At 50.0% G+C, this 20,592-nt stretch overlaps 1 protein-coding gene across 8 annotated transcripts in view; it reads right to left on the reverse strand.

The window, feature by feature from the left end:
* The window catches only part of GNG7 (G protein subunit gamma 7), a 77,493-nt gene that overhangs the window by 13,370 nt on the left and 43,531 nt on the right, over positions 1 to 20,592 (reverse strand). The window contains exon 1 of one of the 8 annotated variants that reach the window (XM_074851976.1): positions 12,160 to 12,290. The exons of the other annotated variants lie outside the window; for them this stretch is intronic. The gene's annotated coding sequence lies outside the window, so the exon portion shown is untranslated. Of the gene's footprint in view, positions 1 to 12,159; positions 12,291 to 20,592 lie in introns of those variants that run through there. 8 annotated transcript variants of the gene reach the window in all.

Raw genomic sequence — 20,592 nt, forward strand, 5'->3', positions numbered from 1 at the left:
CAGCAGGATCCAGGTCACGAGGGTGAAACTGCCACCCTCGGCATCGCGGCGTGCCGAGAACCCGGGCTTGCCTCAGCACGCCCCTGCTCTGCACCCCGCGAGGCGGCCGGCGCTGCGCTGCAGGAGCGACACCCAAAACTGTTCATCATTGATTCGGCACAAAACCCCTTTCTCCTTTATGCAATCGGTGCCACCTGCACGCTCCCACCCGCAGCCTCTCCAGCCCCGCAGCAGGAAGCATTACGCTAGGAAAGAAATATGCACTGATCTCTCTAGTTTCTGAATTCTTCCCATACTTCTCATAGCTGGAAGCAGCCACTCCTAGCAGGCTGAATAAACAAGCGAACATCTGAGTAACTGCCAGAGTTATGCTGCTTTTGTCTTCCCCCCCTCCAGATAAAAAAAAAAAAAATTAAATGGATGAGATTGGTGCTTCTGGGTGGATGTCCCTGTGCTGGAGCTGCCCACGGGAAGCACCGGGAGAGCTCACAGCCCGCGGCCACCAGCATCATCCTCCAAGCGCTCTCCCATCCATTGCGGGGCTGGTGGGACGAGGCACCAGGGTCCTGTGTGGACGGAGGGATGTGGGGAGAGGGTGGAGGGAGGAGAACGCCCTCCCAGAGCTCAGCCTTAACCAAACTCTGCTTTGAAAGAGCAGCCCAACCGCCAGCAGCGTCTCACCGCACACCTGCAGAAAACCAGAGAATCACAGAATCATTCAGATTGGAAAAGACCCTCGGGATCATCGAGTCCAACCATCTCCCAACACGGGATTGGCAACCTCGTCCGGCAGGCCGAGGGCGTCCGAGCGTGGCCGGAGAGGCGACCCCCGGCACACGGCCTGCCGCGCCCCGAGCCCCCGGCCCAGGCGCCCACCGGCAGCCCTGGCACCGCAGCGGAGCAACACGCACCTCACCGGAGCGACCCCGCGCTGAGCCCCGAGCCGGGCTGGTGCCAGTGAAAGGGGGGGACGAGGGGGGAGCCTGGGACTGGTAACCCAGTGTAAACCCGCGCGGTGGTTACTGCTTTTAGAGATGACCTCATGCTTTTTTGGAACAGAAAAAGGCTGTTAGGGCAATGGCATTTACTCCTTGTCTGGGCAGAACAAAGCAGGCTCCATTTTTCTTTTACACTTCCTGCATCAGTAGCTTAACAGCTGAATGAGCTATTGAATTTTTTCCTGAGTGCAGCAATTTTTTCTTTTTTATTTTTTTTCCTCCTTTAAGACCTCCAGATTTCTATGGCGTGGGACAATACTCGGGGAGAGCGCAGCGAGGAGCTCGGCCGAGGAGCCATCCCAGGATGGAGAAACTCTCCTTAAAGAGGCAGCGGTGGGAAGCACCGGACTTCACGCTGCCTCTTGCTCGGGACGAGGGTTTATCCACCTTTCAGTGTTGAAACCATCCAGCTTATTCTCCACACCTTGTTCTGCATCACCTGCAGCTTGAGCAGCACGATGAGCACGGGAGAGCGGCGGCGACGCCAGAGCATTTCACTTTAGCAGTAAACAAGTTACCGAAGTGCCCGTAAGCTCCTTTAGATCTGCAAAACGTCCCCTCACGCTGTCCCTCCCCAGATAAATTACAGCCTCCTTACAACAGGTTGTAACTAGGCCACGTGTTTCACGATACTTCACGTCCCTCCTGCAGCCACCAGCAGCTCCAGCCTGGCAGTGACAGACCTTCGGAGCTGCTGTCACCAGGGCCTTGCACTCCAGCTCATTTTTAATATCTTAGAAGCTTAAAATCACATCATTATTAGACCAAGAGAAGTCTTAGCCTCAATTCCACATCCATACTGAGAGCAATTTGTTTTTCAGGGTTTATTTTTCCAGCTCCAATATCTCAGTATGTCTGTTTCCAGATGGAAACCACCCAAGCCAACGTGTTGGAGATTTGGGTTTTTTTGACACACAGAAGTAAATTTTTTTTTTTTTTTTTTACAATCTGGGTGGGAAAGCAGCTTGTTTGCTTTTCTATTTGTGGTGCGGCACAGAAACCCCCAAGCTCTGAGTGGAGGCTCCAGGGTTTCCCCGAGGGAAGGCACGAAGCCACGCAGAGCAGGGGGGCGGTGGGCTCAGTAGCCACCCCGCCGAGGGGCACAGCGACACGGGGTACAGCCCTGGAGCCCTAAAAAGTTTCTGCCTAAATTTCAGAGGAGGCCAGTTGAAGAGGAGGATGTGCTCAGCCGCTTGCCACTCCTCCTGGGTATCTGTGTCACAAGTTAACAGCAACCAGCGTGTAGCACAGATGTAGGAGAGGGGGCATGTGTCTCGGACACAGCTCTGGCTTTACCAGAAGATCCATTAATTGCTCAAGTATTTTGTCTCTTGAACTGCTCCAGTTTCAATCTGGCCAAGGATTTTGGAAGGAGAGAGCATCCCCAGAGACGTGCAGCTCCATTTCCTTCCCATTAAAGGCAATGATTACCTGGCTGCGAGAGCGTGAACTCCTGCAGGACACATCTGGCAGCTAAGCTGCAGAACATTCAAGAGACCTTGTTTGCAGGGTAGCCCGAACCCCCCACGCAGTGAACTGGTGTTGTGGTGTCAGGTCTGGCTTCAAACTCCCCCTTCCCTCCGATTTCTCTGCAGCAGCTTTTGTGCCAGCTGGGTGGAGACCTCTGGCAGGACTGCCAGGGCAATTACACACAATCACCACCCTGGTGCTGCAGATTGTGTACCCTGAGTCACTGCGGCACATTCCAACCTTATTTTTAGACCACGCATTTAAAAAAAAAAAAAAGAAAAAAGAAGCAAGAGTGCAAAGGTATTTCCATCAGTCGTTACCTGGAGCCATCACCCAGGGGCTGTAACACAACCAGCAAGGCGCTGGGCTTGAAATGCAAAGCCAGATGCACTTTCAGGTTTCTCCTTGCGTGTGTGGGAGCTGCAGATGTGTTTGTGGTGCTCGGGAGAACCGGCTGCAACCGCGACCGCGCCAGCCTGCCCGCGGGCGAGCAGCAGGTTCCCAACTACCCTGGCCAAGGTCCGGAGCCACCACTGCGCTCATGTGTTAGTCCACGGTACGATACAGATGGCCAGATACAGAATAAACGCTCCACCATATAATTTAAACCAGGAACCAAAGCTGGGCTTTAGTCAAGGTGCTCGAGGGCTGTTACGGGTTGAGGGTAGTAAATAAATCAGAACTTGCACTGCAGAGTCTGCCCCGTCCTCATCCTTCCTGCATTTCTGGTCAGTGCAGTCACAGATAAAGCACAGAGGGGAAAACCAGGTCCCTGCGTGCAGGCAGCGAGCGCTCACGGCTTCCACAGGAGCACTGCTACGAGAATTAGCCCACAAAACTTCACAGTAGCCACTCGTTCCCCGCGTGCTTCGGAGCAGCTGCGCAACTCGGAGCTCTCGGCCAGCATGAGCAGCAGCCATTTAGGAAGGAAGGACGAGCAGAAGAGCAGAAGCTGCTCCAGCACCGTGCAGGTGTGATCTGTGCCCAGGCAGCTCCGGAGCTGCTGCCGGAGCCACCACTGCTTCTGCAGAGGGAAAACTGCAGCTGGCTCTGGCAGGAGCCAGTGCTGCACCCCAACACCTCTCACCCCCAGCCCAGCGTTACGGGCTCTCACTCTGAATCTGCTCCTCTCCAGTCACCTGCTGTTTCCTCTCCTAATTCTCAGTGCTCGAGATGACTGAGCTGCATAAATGCCACCCCTCTGCCTGCAGAAACCATCGCAAGAACTCATGAGCCCCCCAACATCCGGATCTCCTCCCCAGCACGAAAGCCTTCTCTTCAGACACACAGAAAGGAGAACTTCCACCGTGCTCTTCAAAATCAGGTTGTCAATTCCTGTACTTCAAGGACCGTTTAAAATCTGCTGCTCCACAACTGCCTCAGCAAAATGTTAATCACTTCTGTGAAGATTTTTAAACTCGAGGACATTTATGATCTTTGAAGTAAATACATGCTCTTCAAACATCTTCATGAAACGCAAGCTAACAGATTTTGTGATCTTACCCAAAGAAAAGGGATGAAAGAATGAGTACTTCACACAAAGCACCGAAATGAAGGCTGGTTTTGTAGTCTGGCTTGTTGAAAATTGCCCACTGTCAAGTCCCAGAATATTTCTGCTTTGCTTAAGCAATGCTCAAGTGCAGGTGGTGTCACAGACAAAAACCCCCACCGAGGCACCCAGGCTTTCCTTCCAGAAAGGGACTATGAGGAGTAACACGTTTTAAAAAACACTCTGGGTTAGTATATGTCTGAATAACAGCAGAACTAAAAATACATGGATCTGTCCTTGCAGCTCCTGCAAGGGAAGCACACAGCTTCACTCCAGCCTTCCAGCAGCAAACCCACACCACCAGCACACCAAACCCCAATCAGCCTGCTGAAAGCGATAAGAAGGATGAGTCCTTCTTATTAAGTTGTTATTTTTATATGCAATCGTTTTGGAAACGATTAAGGATAAGTTTTTAGGTCCTTGAGTCCAGAGATTGCGCTGGCTATAAACACAATTCCAACCCAGGCTTGTGTCTTCAATTATGGCCTGAAAAGAGGCCCCGAGTTAGTGATTTCAGCGGGCACACGGAGAACTAAATCCATATATCCCAGCCAGACCACTGTGGCGTTTGGCCTTGTCTGGGAGGGCTTGACAGCAGCTCCACATTCAACGGGAGGGTCTAAAGACTAAGCAGGAAGCTGGGGTGTGTCATGGCACAGGAATATTAAGTTATAGGAGGAGATAAAAGAAAGGGAAGTTTAGGCTGAGTATCACAAAGCTTCCTGAGAATTTCCCATCGCTCCCAAGATCTGAGCTGGGAAACGTCGCAAGCACCAGCACCCAAGACATCTAAAGCAGGCAGGGGAGGTTTTAACATGGTGCAGCGTTTCATTCCCTCCTTTACTGAGTGTACAAAGGCGACTCCAGCTGCACCACGAGGTCACATCAATTTATCAGCCTCGAGTACAAAAGTTACTTCATCGTGAGATCAGCAGATTTTATGGCACCAGCCGTGACACAGCTGAGCGAGCCGCCTGCGGCCGGCCTGGCAACTGGGCAACTCCTTGGCTGCTCAGGGGCTGGAAGGGTCCTGAGTTTTCTGCAGATAAGCAAATGCGTGAAGAGGGAGAACCCTCTGCCTAAAGCAGCCCCACTCACCTTCCCCCAAACCCGAAACGCAGATGCCATGCTCTCATCTTCAGCTGGAAGCAGAGGAACGGGCAGATGCACCCGGACCTGCACGCCAAAACCTGAACAGAGGGTGCACGAGAAGGACTGCCAGCCACCCAAAACCCTCCCTGTTTTCAAGTAGGGACCCTTTGGTCACTGGTAGTTGTGCCCACGGTTTCCTCTTTAGATACTTGTATCGCTGCCCGATCTCAAGCTTTTCAGCCCAGTTTAAACATCCACTTTCTACCTGGGAGACCCCAAACCAGGCTACGCTGGAAATGCTGAAAGGAGATGCCAAACTCTTTTCTAAGGGAAAAGGAAAGAAAACAGGGGTGAGGGCAACAGGTCTGAGTCAGCTGGCTGAGCTGTTGTGTTTTGGTGGAGAAAGCAGCCGAGAATTTCCCCATCAGTAAGGCATGGCTATTAAAAGAAACAAGTCCCTGACATATCTCCACACTCAAGTCACCGCAATGCCCAGATAAAACTGTCCTTTAAAAGTTATCTTATCACAGGGGTCTCTTTCCTGAGAGTCCCAGACAGCCAATATTTTCCTGTGCCACACGAGCATTCTGATGAATTCAAAGCCACCTCTCTGCTGGCAATCTGTGAGCAGAATGCCTTCAGTTTTTATTATCTCAAGCTTATTTTGCTTCTCCCCAAAATAGGATCACATGTTTAGCAAGAAAGTTAACCACATGGACCTTAAAGAAGATTACAAGAAAAGCCTAAAATAAGAATTCAAGGCAAACACTGTGAGGACCAGCCTTTATTAGAGGCATTGTGCCGATTATAGTCTCTATTGACTAGAAGATACTGGGACTTTTGCAGGGCTTGGGAGGGTGGTTGTGCTGAGCAAGCCCGGCCGAGCATGTTTGTTGAACTTCACACAGCTCTGCGTGCAGGGGATGGAAAGGGCAAGGAGTTTGGTTTCAAGCCACTTCAAGTTTTCATTGTGGAAAGTGTGTTTGGTGGGAATTACATCAGAACCACAAGCTACAATATAGCCATTGTATCGCTTGGCAGAGCTTGCTCAAGGCTTCTTGAGAAGATAGGGAACTGGTAAATAATCGGGGTAGCGTAGCTCTTAGGAACCTCCCCAGCACAATATGCCCCTCAGCCACCTTCTCTTGTGTTATGGAAAAAGAAACAGGGTTTGTTCCTTACCCTGACTGCAGCTATTATACCTACGTGCATTTGAATGGCATTTCAAAGTAGCTAAAAATAGCCTTCCAACCACTGCTAAAGCAAACAGCAGTTTACCCTTGTTTCATTGTTTTCAGCCGGTCTGCAGTGCCACTTTCAGCCCAGTATCCTGCCCCAGCAGGATCAAGCTCAAATAACCAGCTGAGCAATCCCTCGAGCTGCCACGGAGCGTGTTTTTCCCCCGGAACCGGCACTGACCCAACGCCGCAGTTACAGTCAGCGGGGAGGCGGCACGCAGAGACCAGACATCTGATCCCACACATGTGTGAATAAGCCTGGAAGCAGAATTCACTGTAATTGAACCTTTTATAAACACACAGAGAGACCTTTCGTTACTGCTCTGCAGGCCAGACCGAAGCCGGCGTGGTCTGAAGATGTTCTGATGGTGTCACGGCAGAGATGGTCACCCGGGAGGTGCAGACGAGATCGTCTGATGCTCGAGGACACGACATCCCCCACCGAGGCACTCGGGCCATCTGCTCCAGCGTCACTCTTGTTGACCTTCGGACCAGAATTCAAGGCTGATTTATTTCCTTCTAGGCTTTTGCCTGCACTGAAGGAGTTCAGGGTGAAGTCTCCCCCTTCAGCCCACTTTCTGCAACGTCAAAAATCAAACCGAGAAGCAGCGCCGGTGCCCTGTAAGGCTACAGGGAATTAACCCCCAGCCTGGGGCGGGAGATGTGCCGACCGCCCCTCCGATTTTTCCGTTTTGTATCGGTTTCATTCCAGTGCCTGCACAAGGGGAGTATTTGCAACCATCAAGCTTGGGGGGGGGAAGCCTGAGGTTATGGCAAAAATATTTACTTAAAAATTAAATACCTTCTGCTCAAGTGCAGGAAGATAAGCGAACCTCTTTGTATGACTGTTCTCTAGACAAGCCTCCCAGTATTGGGAAGCAGCATTCAGCTGATGCTGAGCAAACAAGAAAAATGCTGACTAGCTCGTTGATGAGCTTTGGTGTAGCACAGAGCCATGAAGAAACCTCTTTAGGAACGGGAGCCAAAAGCATTTCAGCCTCTTTTGTGTGACCTAAGAGGCTGATACAGGGTTGGCTACAGCACACCTAAGCCAGCTTCCAAAGAAAGCACATAAATCACCGTATAGCTGTGGCTGTCAGAGCGTTGCTTTACACTTCGTGTGTCCAGAAAGTCTTTGTGAAGCCACATTATCAAAACCAGAGCGTTCACAATACTTGGCTCCTGCTGGTTGTGTTTGCCGCGATCAGCAGTGACTAAAAGGTTGGCCCCAAGGCCCCAGATGGGGTTTGCATAATCACTGCATGGAGAAAGTTTTGCTTTTCTGTTTTCAGTCTGCCCCATTTCAGAACATCGTGATATCTTAAGTGAAAATAAGAACGGTCTAAATAATAATACCAGGAACTCTGTTCTGTAAAGCAAGGGGAAGAGTCACCTGCCCAGCCGATTCAAATATTTCTGTGCTAAATTCCTGGTTGTTCTATCAGCTGGGTGTCTCAGCACCCAGACAACAACCTGCTAGAGGCCTTTAAAGTACATTTCTTAGCAGAACCTTCAGCACATCTCAACTAGCAGAGCTTGAAACACTGACTGGCATTTGCTTTCCTCTGTCAAAAACACAGAAGAGCTGGTTTTCCAGGTTCACAGATCAGATCTTTACTGTGAGCCGCTCATGAGAATTTTTTCCTTTGCTTTAAACTGCAATTATTGCCAAGGAACAGCCACATGGAGACCTCTTTACTCAGTGCATCTGCTCTGGACACATCTGGGTCACACCCGCTTGCTTTACCACCAAAGGTTTTCTGCTGTTAGTTTTGCAAATGCTTTCTACTTCTGTAGTGCTGTGGGTGAGGTTACTCATTGCAAATACTCTTGGGGTGAGGATGTGAGCAGCAAAATAAGCACAATATAGCTTTAAAATCCTGAATTCAGTTTATAGCAGTTGCATCCGGAATCAGCGAAGAAATCAGATGCACCCGAACCTGCAGCGAGAGCTTGCAACACTTTTCCAATCTACGTGAAACTCAGGTCTGAAACACCCGCTCGCTGCTCGTCCTACGGAGTCACCTGGAAGATGTGAACGAACTCGTAAGCAGTGCTGGAGTGGAGCAACAGGGGTTTCAGGGCAAAGAGACTGAAAGCAAAAATCTCTCTAGACATAATGGTGCCATCAATGAATCAAGACAACCATGCCCTGAACAACACAGCACCCTGAAAAACACAGCGCCTAGACAGCCTGTTGCTAAAGAAAGTTCAATATTGCAACACCGATTAAGTAACGCATTGACTCGACAGCCATGGGCAATATGTCCAGACAGCGACTACAGACCTCAAGCAGTGAGAAAAGAGCAGTTTCCACTAAGCTAACCCCTGCGAGTCCTTCAGTGACCTTGAATCGACACAAACACGATCCCAGTCCGTGTTAATATCTCACATGCTGCCAGAGAGCTACTTACAGCTACGAGCAAGGAGGAAAGCGATTCTGCACGGAATTAGGCAACATCGATGATTGTGTAATTGCTGGGACTGAGCTAAAGTGAACAGGCACATCCTCGTAGCACGCGTGGAGGACTCATCTCGGGTACTGAACAGCAAAGCAGAACATCACAACATCTGTCCAGCACGCTCCAAGGTCTGAGCCGGTCGTGTCTGGGTATGTGCTGCACTAAATACATACCTTTTTTGCTAATATAAACCCAAAATGAGAATCTTTTTCATAAGGCAGGAACCTCATCTACACTGGGAAAATTCAGACCTGTAATTCCACACTGGTACTTCTGAAAAATCACTCCCTATAGCTTGGTGTTAAGCAAAAACTCAAACTCTTCACTACATGCTTCAGAAATAATTAACAGCTCGAGGCATCCTGGGCTGGTGTGACACTCGCTTGTGGGATGCTTGTTCCCTGCCAGCTACTGACTCCAGAAGGGGCTTGTTTGCATTTGGGGTCAGCTCCTTCTAATGTCACTGGAAATGTGAGTGACCTTTTGCAGCAGAGACATCACATGAGAGTAAATACTGCTGCTTTCTTCATACACCCATAAAACGCTGATAGGAGAGCAGTCCTGTGACTTCTTCTAGTCATCTTGTTTTTGTTACTGATGTGGCTACAGAGGGCAAAAATGATGCTCAGGAGAAACTCACAATAGGTCAGCAGAGCTGGGGGCTCCTCCTCCCTCCCCAAGTCAGCTGCAGGCAGGCAAAACCGAAGAGGCTTGCTTCCAACCGGGGATGAGGACACAGTTTGATCAGCCCGATGACTACTTTTGCACTTGTTTCAACCGCCAAAGTAATTACCCTAAAAGAAAAGGCCAGTATCTCCATGTGACTGCAGCGTCTGTGCGGCTGTTTTCATGCAAACCCGGGTCTTTTGGTAATACCGATGACTGCAACATCATGTGAGGGTTTGCAACAAGGAGCAACTCCTACATCGGCGCTGGAATCCGCTGGGCAGACACGGAGAGGAAGCAGAAGGTCGTTTTCTTTTGTCTCTCTTACAGGAAGAGAAGTCACGTTGGGCTGGCAGCGGTTCAGCTCTGAGCTCAGGGCTGGGACTGGGAACTGCCGGGGAAAGGCTGGGGCTGGAAACCAGGCAGAGGCTAAAAAAGGAACTTTACACATTGTGTGAAAGGGTTGTACCAGAAAGCACGTGAGGGATCTGCCTTCAGGTGATGGGCAACCTTTGGCTCACTGACTATTTGCTTATATTTAGAAAATCATCTACTACAGGTGAGAAAAAAACAGAGATATGTAAAACATTCAAACTTGCCTGAATTCACGGCATTAAGCACTTGCTGTTACGCAGGTGCCATCCTTCTCTCTCACACTGCACCCACCTGAGCATCGCTGGCACCCGCTCGCCTGCACCTCCAAGTCCCAGGGGACTGCAAAGTCAACCCTCTACCGAAACTCTGAGAATTGCCCAGTGGCACTTATTGCCCCCAGTTTTTATCGACACCCTGGACAAGAAACCCAGTTCCGCGGCTTCTTTAACCCCCCATTTCTGTATGAACTCACTTGCCAAATGAAAAGAAAAATTACTCCTGTGCCTGGCTGCTGGCTTGAAACCGAAAGAAAGAGAAGGGCGAAAGCTTTCCCTGCGCACAACGGCAACACAAACCCTGACATCTGGAGAAGGGTCGGTACCGGCAGCACCCGCTCAGTCAGAGCTGGGAGAGAAAATACAATCACGGGCCACAGGGCCTGAAACTGCTCGTTATCACAGAAATACTGGTATTGCCTTCCAGTTGTGTGTCTAAACAGGAAAACGCAGGACACCAAGAATATTTTTAATAATAATGAGTCTCCAACGCAGGTGGCCTACTTCAAATCACACAGATCTTGAGGCAAAATATACCACTGAATAAAAAAAAAAAATCTCTGCTCCGATAAAAGTCTCATTTAAGAAACAGATTTCTGTGTATGCTTGGCCAAAGCACGACAAGCCTCCTGCTTCTCCTGGGGAGCACGAAGCTCTCCAGCCGGGCGTGCCAGGCCCTGGGGGTGCCAGAGCAGGCACCTGATGGCCTCTTGGCCACGAGCATCAGCCCTGCGGCTCCTGGGGAGGGACGAGCCCTTCAGGGGGACCAACCCTTCGCCCAGACAGCTCTCCCCAGCTCCAGAAGTGCTCTCATCTATACACGGACTTACCGCAAACAGCCCTCACGTGCATCCACTTTTAATCCTGAGCAAGAACGCTTTGTTCCTGTTTGCTTAATCTGAATTCAAGAAGCATGTTTGTGGGGGAGAGAAATGGTCAAAACATCCTGCAGGCAGAGCAAAAACTGGTTAAAAATTATCTTCTCGAGCTGTTTGGGGCTTCCTGCTTATATTTCTTTTTAAACTGTTAGACAGTTTAGACAGTAAGGGCTCCTAAAACATTTCCATGTAAAGTCAGACCAGACGAGCCTAAATAATCAGCGAGAGATTTTCACCACCCTTATGCAAAAAGCAAGTAGCAGCTCTCACACCATCAATCAAGGCTCTTCATTTGTGGGAGTGATGACTGACAGTGATGGCAATTAAGCAAAAGGAGCAGTCAGCCCAGTCTTCCCATTTAAATCTACAACAAAATGTCCAACTACAACTGGGTTTAGTTAAAACCAGTATAAGGTGCTTCTATTCCAGAGCAGGCCTACCTCCAGTCGGGGAGATGTACTGGTACAGGCACTGGCCTGTGAGTCCACGCACTCAACAGCAGCAGCTTCCTGAGCAGATGAGACCTCGGGCTTTGCCTGCCCACCCCGAGATGTGCCAGACAATCACATCTCACTCCCTTTCAAGAAAGTTTACACAACGGACAAAAGTACTTTTAAACGTGGTCCAAAAAAAACCACGTACGCTGAAAAGATGTTAAAAGAGGCACCCAATTTAGATCCTGCTTTGCCTAGTAAGTGAAGAGCTTGAACAAACATAATTATCCCAGTAAAAGACAAAAATTAAGCCGCCTTTACTTTTGGTACGATCATTCCAAGGTGAAACAAACCCCAAGGTACTGGGGTTTGATCCCCACCTCCATCCAGCTGGCAACGGCGAGGGGTGCACCAGGACCCACTCCCCTGGTTTCAAACCAGATTGATTCAAACCGGTACACGATGGACCCGAAGTTCAGTTTGACTCCAGGGAGCAGAGAGAGCCGAAGGCTGAAGAGTACAGGTGACCAAAGCTGCTCTTTGTGGACAGCTGTGTCAAGAAATAAAAACTCAATCCAGTATCACTCAGTGATTTTTCCAAGAAAAAATGGCCACAACATGTACACACCGTTTCCCACCACTCTTGGAATATTCCTGGGAAAACAGAAGAAAGAATAAACAAATATTCAACACAAAGTGATTGAGAAAGCCCTATAAAACACCTGCAGCCTCCTCACAACGACGAAACCAAGAAATCTCATAGCCTGTGATATCAGACACGGGCGATGCTCACAACACCCGGTGATCTCCGCTGCCGTGCCGGCGGCTGCCGTGTGCCCTCCGCGTGCCGACAGCGCCCGGGGGACCCTCCTGCTCATCCCAACCCGGGTGTGCTGGCACTGCCGGGGGGGCCCGGCCCAGGTTGGGGACGACAGAGGCGCTGACGAACGCCGGCGGCAGCGGTGACACTTCCCAGGACAGGAAGGTATTTGCGCGGCGAGCAGAGCCCGTGCCCATGGTGCGGGCAGCGAGGGACGGGCAGATAAGGGAGAGCAGCGGCGCTGCAGGACGGGGCATTTTTCACATAGCCAGCATTCCTAGGGGAGGCCGGCGCTGCAGAAATCCCTTGTTTCGGTTAATAAAAACACATAAAAGGGAGAGAGAATGCATCAAGCTTATTTAGCCACAGCAGCAAATACAACACTTAACTCACTCCGCAGCCTTGGGTGCTGTGCAGAGACTGGATGGGACTATACCGTATTTTTTAAGGCAAAAAAGGTATTTCACAGGTGTCTGCTCATCAGCACCCTGCCCTCCCCACATTCACTTGTGTCAATACAGCTTATATCATGCTTGTGTATTTTAAACAGACCTGTTTATAAGCTTCATCTCTAAATACCAAAACAGAGCTGAAAGCCAGAGGAAAACTGGAAAACCATCACCTCCAGAGGGGCAAGTTAACCCGAACTGGAACAAACGACAGGCACCGATACAGGAACCAACGTGATCTTCTGGCTGCCCGTTTTATTGCGTTCAGCAGCAGGGGACAGGCAACAGGAAATTCGTATCCCACGATAAGCTCACTTACAGAGGGATTAGTGGAATTTTACTAGTTTTCGAAGCCATTTACACAGATACACGAACCACCACGCTGGCATTGCTTGTCCAACGCCAGGCCGCTCGTCGCCTACCGCACAGCGACAGCCGAGGGAGCTGAACGCTCCGGGCCTGGACCGCAGAGGGTTTAGATGGTTTGGCTCTTAAATCACAGCTGCAGAAACCCCTTCAGCGACCGCTGCACCTCTGCACGAGAAAATTAAAAGAATTCGTGCTAAGACCTAACTTACAATAAACAAAGCAGAGCACAGCCTTGCATACGTGGGTGGCATCCCCCACCGAAAGAGGCAATGGATTTTGATGTATTTAAGAAAGCTGAATGAGCACCGATATTAAAAGTCTCGTGGAAAGATTTCTATTGACCTTCACGTTTGCAAAAACCCTTTTACCTTTGAAATGACTCGGAAGCCAAGTCCAGCCTAGCCGTGTGCCCTGCAGCCCCAATTCGCATACCTGCAATTTAACGCTAACTGCATTTGAGACAACATGGCCACACAATATTTCTATTCTGCTCGAAAAAGCTCTGCCACCTGCCCCGCTGTGCGACCACCGAAGCACAGACGGCCGCTTCTCTCACTGCAATGCTGCTGTTTAGTGACCAAGCCTGGATAAAGATCACACAAGAGACTCACCCGAGGTGTGTATAGCTGGCACTGTAATGCATAAAGCACAGTTGTTAATCCCTGGGTAATTAACATCTTCATTCAGCAGCTGAAGTTACGAGGAACACTTTACCAGGGCATTTAAAAGTTACAGGTTACGTACGCACGCCAGCAGTGCCGCACGCTGTCAGCTTCTACAGCTGACCCTATTCCCCCTTTTCTTGCCCATTCCAATAATGTTTTGTCCAGTGTTTCTTGCCCAGGAACTGCATGTTAATTTTGAAAACACCACCTCACTCATTTTATTATATTTTTCATCTTAAACCCCACTATATTAGGATTAGCAGTAACACACTCAAGCTGCTTAAAAACCTCTGGACTTAAGCCCTGAACTTAAACTCCTGCCTACTCATTCAACTCACCGAGAGCCAGACAGTGAGCAAGATGAGGATAAGGTGCTGTACACTGTCTAAACACAAAACCAGCCACCTAAATGCGAGGTTTTTTTTCTTCAAAAATCTAATATCAAGTCCCATTGGCAGCATGAAGGCAGGCAGCTGTGGGGACTGGTCAGCCTCTGCCAGCAACACGAGATCAAGTCTCCAGAGGACCATTGTCAAGCTTCTGAAAGAAGGGGGTGAAATAAAACAAAAATATTTGTAAAACGTAATGGGATTTTTTTCCACCACCACTGGAGAATGTTTTTCAGGCAGTTAGCCAGCACCACTTCAAAGAGCAAAAAAGCATGTGGGTTTTGCGCAGCTTTGTACTTTAATATTAAACACAAGAAGCAGCCGGGCTCAGCGAGGCAGCCAGGCAACCGTCGCTTTGATGCAGGCGAAATAACGTCAATCGGCTGCATCACTGCAGCGGCTCCGGGGTCGGGGAACCCTCCCACAGCATCTCCCTGCCCACGCTGCCAGCGCCATGGACCGCTCCCCTCCGCAGCGCCGCCGGCTCGGCGAGAGGAGGGGGAGGAAGGCAAAAAACCCCCAAGACTTCGCTTTTCACTCCAGTAAAAGGACAAAGCTGAGTCAGACGCTAACTCACAGGCGGCTGTTTGTAAGGTGTGGAGGTAAAATGCAAAGGCTGGAGCCGTCCCACGGCGGGGTCGGGAGGAGGCACAGCCCGAGGGACCAGGGGTGCCCCTGCAAGAGCATGGAATGGGGATGCAAACAATCTCCTCTCTCAAAGGTCCTAAGGAAGAGCTGGTCCTGACACAGCGATTGCCCCGCTCTCGCTCAGGCATCATTAAAAAAAAATTAAATTCAGAATAAGCCAGGCAAAGCACATTTATGGCAGCCGTGTTTGCGCTGCAACACACCGGACTTTCACGCACTTTCATTTTAATACAGGATCATTAACTACACGTTATGGGCTTGTTTTGCAACTGGCTCCTGACTGTCTGCAGAACTTAATTTAGACATATAAAAAAGACAGGTCTTAACTAAGCAAGAAGTGCAATTTCTAGCAGCTCTGCTTTGCTATGAAAGCTAATTGTCAATTCCTCAAATTCCAAGTAATTAAAAACCGGACTCCAGTTTCCCTTCCCACTGCTTAACCTGTTCAAGTCTGGCACTAACCTGGCTACATCCAAAAGGACCCAGACCTGAAGCCGATTGCACTACGGCTCTCCCAGCCCATTTCTGCTCTCTTCCGAGCAGGTTTTCAAGGCCGTGCAGCCGGTGACCGCGGGGCAGACCGGGACAGCGAGCTTTCCGAAGCATAAACTCCATCAGCACCTTGCACAACGGGAACCCAACCCGACCCGCTTGCAGATACTACTAAAAGCCTGATGTTATCGCCGAGAGATTTGATTCACACCAGGCTCGTCTCAGGAAAGCCAAGAGGAAGCCCTGCAGATTTCTCAGTGCTTGCTCCACCGCAGCATCCCGAGGGGCTCACAGCAAAAAGCAGGAATTAAGAGACATGATGCGTAGGCCCGCGCTGCCTCGTCGGTGGCAGGCAGAGGCTATTCCTAGCAGCTAGCTCAGATAGGGCGGTTTATTTTAAAAAGGGAAAGTCCTCGTGCTATACGAGAACCTCAAATGACTGCTGCTATTTGCCTGAAGTTTCTCGTTCACGCTAAGATTAATTAGTGCTGCACCTACCTGGAGTCTCCTATACTAAAAATAAAGGGAAGAAAGGCAGGAATTTAGTATCTTGTGAAAAATGCCGATTTGGGTTTGTCAGGGTGGCCAAAAGCTGCTTTGATATCAGTTGCTACTATTGCTAAAAAAAGCCTGCTAGGCAGCACAAGTATAGTCCTTGGCATCGTGCATCTCCTCCTCCTCCTCCTCCTCCCGCGGGTGGCCGGGATCCAGCCCCGGCACGCAGCCGCCCCGGCGCTGGCTGGAGAGCGGAGCCGCGCTTTGCCACTCGGCATCTGAAGCGAGTGAGCGGCGCTGCCGCCTCCTCGAGCCCCGAGGAGCCCAGACCAGGCGTGCAAGCTCTCCTCCCCGCCGCACGCAGGGTCGGTGGAAGGTTCTGGTGGGAAAGGGGCAAGAAAAATCCCCCCTGTCTGACTGCAGCAGTGGACGAGCTGATGGAGAAGTACGGCTCGTGGGACTTCTGCTTGTAAATCCACAAGGTACTTTTCCTCCTAAATGGTTTGAAATAGGATCATTTCAGCTGCTGCACAATATTCCTTCGCTCTTCCCTGGGAATCTATTATTCTGGAAACTGCCAAGGATACAGCAGAGATTGTTGGGGACACGCTGTGACAGGCAGCACCCAGCGACCCATGTGATGCTCGGAGCACCCTCTGCTCCCACCGCAGTCGCTACAGAAAGGCAGAACCTGCTTTGCCACTCAAAACTCCTGTGACCATCCAATGGTTTTCAAACAGTTATGAATAAAGTTAACAACAAGGGGAGAAAGTTCACTTTACCCTGCACTTACTCATTTTGTAAGAAGCGTGCTTACACAGAGAGAGCTTTTCCCAGTCAAGAGCAGAATGTTCACAAGGGTGCAACCTTTTGGTGAAATTTCAGTCTTACTCAGAAAAGCGTCTTACAAATTGTCTTGACAGAGCTGGAGTTTGCGGTATAAGCTCTTAGTGACAGCAAAGGCAGGAGGATGTTTTAGCAACGGTGTGGGGAAAAAGGAGGAGCTACGACCCAATTTAGTAACTGAACTACGACCTGCAAGTTGATGAGTGGGTAATTGATGGAGGAAAGGCAACGTGCTCGCTCCAGAGCACCGGTATTTCCTATTAAGCAGGAAATGATGGAGAGAAAAGGTAAAAGCATTTGCAGAATATGACAATGAGAAGCCAGGTGGATTAGTCACTGAAGACTAGTAACACAAATAAATCCAGCGTGCGTGTTCATTCATCCCCTCCTCCGAGGGCTTCGGGATGCTGCAGACATCGCACGCAGAACGGCTCCACGTTAAGGGTGAAATGAGGTAAATCGAGTTCTTGCAGGGGAAGGGCATCGCTCTGACAGCAGGTAAATCCCACAGAGCGGAGCTGGAAGTGCCAGGGGAAGCGGCCGGGTCACTAGGACGTGAATTCAACCACCGCAGAAGATGGCAACGGACTTTTGGTGAGCTCCTTCCCAGGCTGTTGATCCGGGGCAACGGCTAGACTGATGCAAAGGGAAGATCGGCTTGTTTTTACTTATTAAAGTGGAAGGAAATGCTTCCATAAATAGGGACTACAGGAATCTGTACTGATGACATTTGCTCTGACCTCATTCATCCTCAGGAGATGTAAATACTGAATTTCACTCTTGACTGATGGACAAAACAAGCCCTGAAAATACCTCTGAGTTGTATGGGAAGGAAAGTGGTGCTTTGCCTTTTTTTTTTTTTTTTTTGTAACCAGAATAGAAAGAGGAAAAGCAACCGAATTCCTGAAAAAATGAACATTCACCTAGAAAAGACTGTTTTTAAGCACTGGTTCGAGCCCAGCCTGCTTTCCTCTCACCCATTCACCTCCCAAACACCCTCAAGGTTCCTGATACAGGAACTGATTTACAGCGACTACAGGGCAGCAGGTCAAGGATCACAGGCAAGAGCAGCCCGTTGCTAACTTTCTCCTACTCTTCAGCAAGCTAGTTTTTTTGCTAGAGCATCCCACACACAAGCTTCTGGCTTGCTTCTGAGCGAGCCAAAAAAGGGAAAAAAAAAAAAAAAAGAGACAGTTTGGAGCAGGCTGGAGACAGGAGAAGCTACTTATCCTGAAGACCACCGGGGGTTAAGGCAGCACTTCTATGGCTCAAGCACTTTCAGCAAAATTTTAAAACACCACCAAATGGTCTAGCAGTAAAATCCACAATTATTGCTAGCTTGCGTGCCCAAGGCCAGTGTGTTTACCAGCCATGGCTTAGACCTGACAGTTTTACATGTCTGACAGCAGCAGATCTGCTGCTTGCAAACAGTCCTCAGCCTGCACTCAGAGCACTCCGCGTTGACTTACAGATTTTAAGCAAGGACTAATTACGCATGCCTCCGCAGTCAGAAGGGCGTACGGAGCAGCCCAGCTGTAGTATGACCAGCCTGGTCACAGGAGAACAAAGGCAATAACTGCAGGACAACGGGGAGAGCTGGCAGAGGGAGAAGAAAGCAGAGAACAGTCATTAAACCACTCAGAGAATCATGACACATCTCATGCTGCCACCCACACTGCAGGCAAACAAAATAAAACAAACTAGTAATGAAAAAGAACAGCTGATACTCCAGTGACCTGACCACAGCTCGCAGGGCACAGGGAAGCTGAGCGGCGTTCCAGGTGCCAGCTGGTGGCCATGGCACCTCCGGCTCCTCCACTTCCACCAGTTTAATCTCCAAAGCTTTGGTCTCTCACGCCCAGACCTGTCAGACTCAGCTCTAAACTCAATTTGTCCTAGAGATTACTCTACAGTCGAGCCTTGTGAGCACACACGCACGTCCTTTGAAGATAAACACTGCTTATACCCCGTGAATCAGCGTAAGTCAGCGCCGCTCTGAGCACTACGGTGGAACAGAGTCTCATTTTCTGAAATGTCAGAGTAGGAGTCCGCAGCTCGTTAGTGCCAGCTCCAGCGCCCAAGGATGCACAGTGTGGTAGCGTGCCTTGAGGAATTAAGTAAGGTCAGTCCCAAATTTAGGGATTGGCTGAATATTCTGCTAAAGTGTCTTAAATGCAGTTCGTTAAAAATAAAGGGTTTATTTTGATACAGCATACAGCACATTGCATCATCTGGAGTGTGCGGCGAGACAGATGGTAGGAATAAGACAGAGCCTTCCCTTCACGGCGTTTGCTTCCATGTTAGGAGCCTCTTCAAATGACTCTGCTTAGTAAGTTTTCCAGAGGCTGTTTAAGGCAAGAGAAATTAAGAAGATGATCAGCACCCCAATTAACATCTGAAAGGAGCTGACAGCACTGAGAACAGGCACACAGTAACAAGAAATCCACTGCCAGTCTTACAGTATTTTTATTATTGTTAATATTAGCTCACTCGCCAACCAGTGCTGACACTTCAGACAGGGTTTTGCAGGAATCCTGTGAGTCTCCTATCACCCCCCAATCACCCACTTCATCACCACCAGCCCTAACTGCTCCTCCGAGTCAGAGCATCAGGGAAACATCTTAAAAGCCACTTTGACCCAACGTTGCACACTTCTAACGCCAAATACCTCGGTCCTCAAAGATCATCGCTGGAGAACAGCACCCCCCCACCACCTCGCTCCCGCCAGCATCACATTAAGATTTGGCTGCCAACCTAAAATCGTTGGCAATTTTACGGCAGCGACAAGATGACAAAACGCCTGCTCAAATCCACGAGTGACGGACAAGCGCGGTGACATTCGGTTCGGAATTACGAGCAGAGAAACTGCGATACGTCAGGTGGCAAAGCCAGCCAGCGTTGAGCTAATGTTCTCCTGGAGTAAATAAACCCTTGGGTCGACCTACAGAAAGTGAGGAAGTGTATCTGAAGGCAGCAGCATCCCAAAGCTAAAAGCAATAAACGGCTAAAGCTCCATGTGAGCCTCTTGGCTCCTACATAGCCCGGAGCTCCAGATAGAGCATCTGAGATAATTACAAAAAGCTCCACTTTGCTGCCGGAGCCGCAGAAGCGAGGCAGAGCTCAGCGTGCCGCACGGCTTCCCGCCGGGGCTTTGGCTCGCCGCGGAGGAGCGGGGCCCACGGAAGCCAGCGCAGCGTCCTGCCGAGCCATCCCCCCCCCCGGAGAAGGCCCGCCACGGTACAACTGCCTCCTGCAGCGGCTGCGGCCGTACGTTTGCAGCGTTCAGGCAATAAAAGGCCACGCAATGCACAATCCTTCTAACGAGTTCCCCTCCAAATTAACAAATGTCTTTAAGTACCAGGAAAGAAGCATCACCACGTTGCGGCAGAGCCAGTTCTGCGTGTACAGAATGCAAAAATTACAGTTCTTTGAAGATATCTGGGAAGTGCTGGAGGAGTGCAGAGGCTGCTTTAATTGCTTTAACCCACTGCTGCACTCTCTCCGCAGCAGACATCACTTTCTAAGGGTTTAAATCTGAGCTACAGTAGCTGTCCAAGGCTATTTGCAAGTTTATTGTAAACACGTCCCACTTCTCAGGCCTCTGCTTCAAGCAAGATAAACAGCGTGGCAATTAAGCTGCAACTTCTGTGCCAAAACAAGATAAATTAATTTTCTACTGAAGTTCTGCAGAACTATCCCAAGCTCCTGGAAGAGCAGCCTGGGGCACGGGCAGAGAAGCCAGCGGGCTGCAGGCTGCGCCGCGGCTCCGGCACGACACCCTTGCGCCGTGCTCACGCTTCGTCAGCAGGTGGGGGGGATCTTCCCTCTTCCCTCGGGGAGGCGTTTGGGACCCAGCGCTCGGAGCAGAAGTCGGCTTCCACGTGCAATACCCTGGTGCGCATGCCTGCGCTCGGGTAAGCCCATGGCCAGGCTGCTGGTAGTCTTCTCCAGTAAGGCCTGGCTTTAAAAGCTCCGGAGCAGT

Source organism: Strix uralensis, chromosome 27 (assembly GCF_047716275.1).
Source record: "Strix uralensis isolate ZFMK-TIS-50842 chromosome 27, bStrUra1, whole genome shotgun sequence".
NCBI classification, from domain to species: Eukaryota; Metazoa; Chordata; class Aves; order Strigiformes; family Strigidae; genus Strix; species Strix uralensis.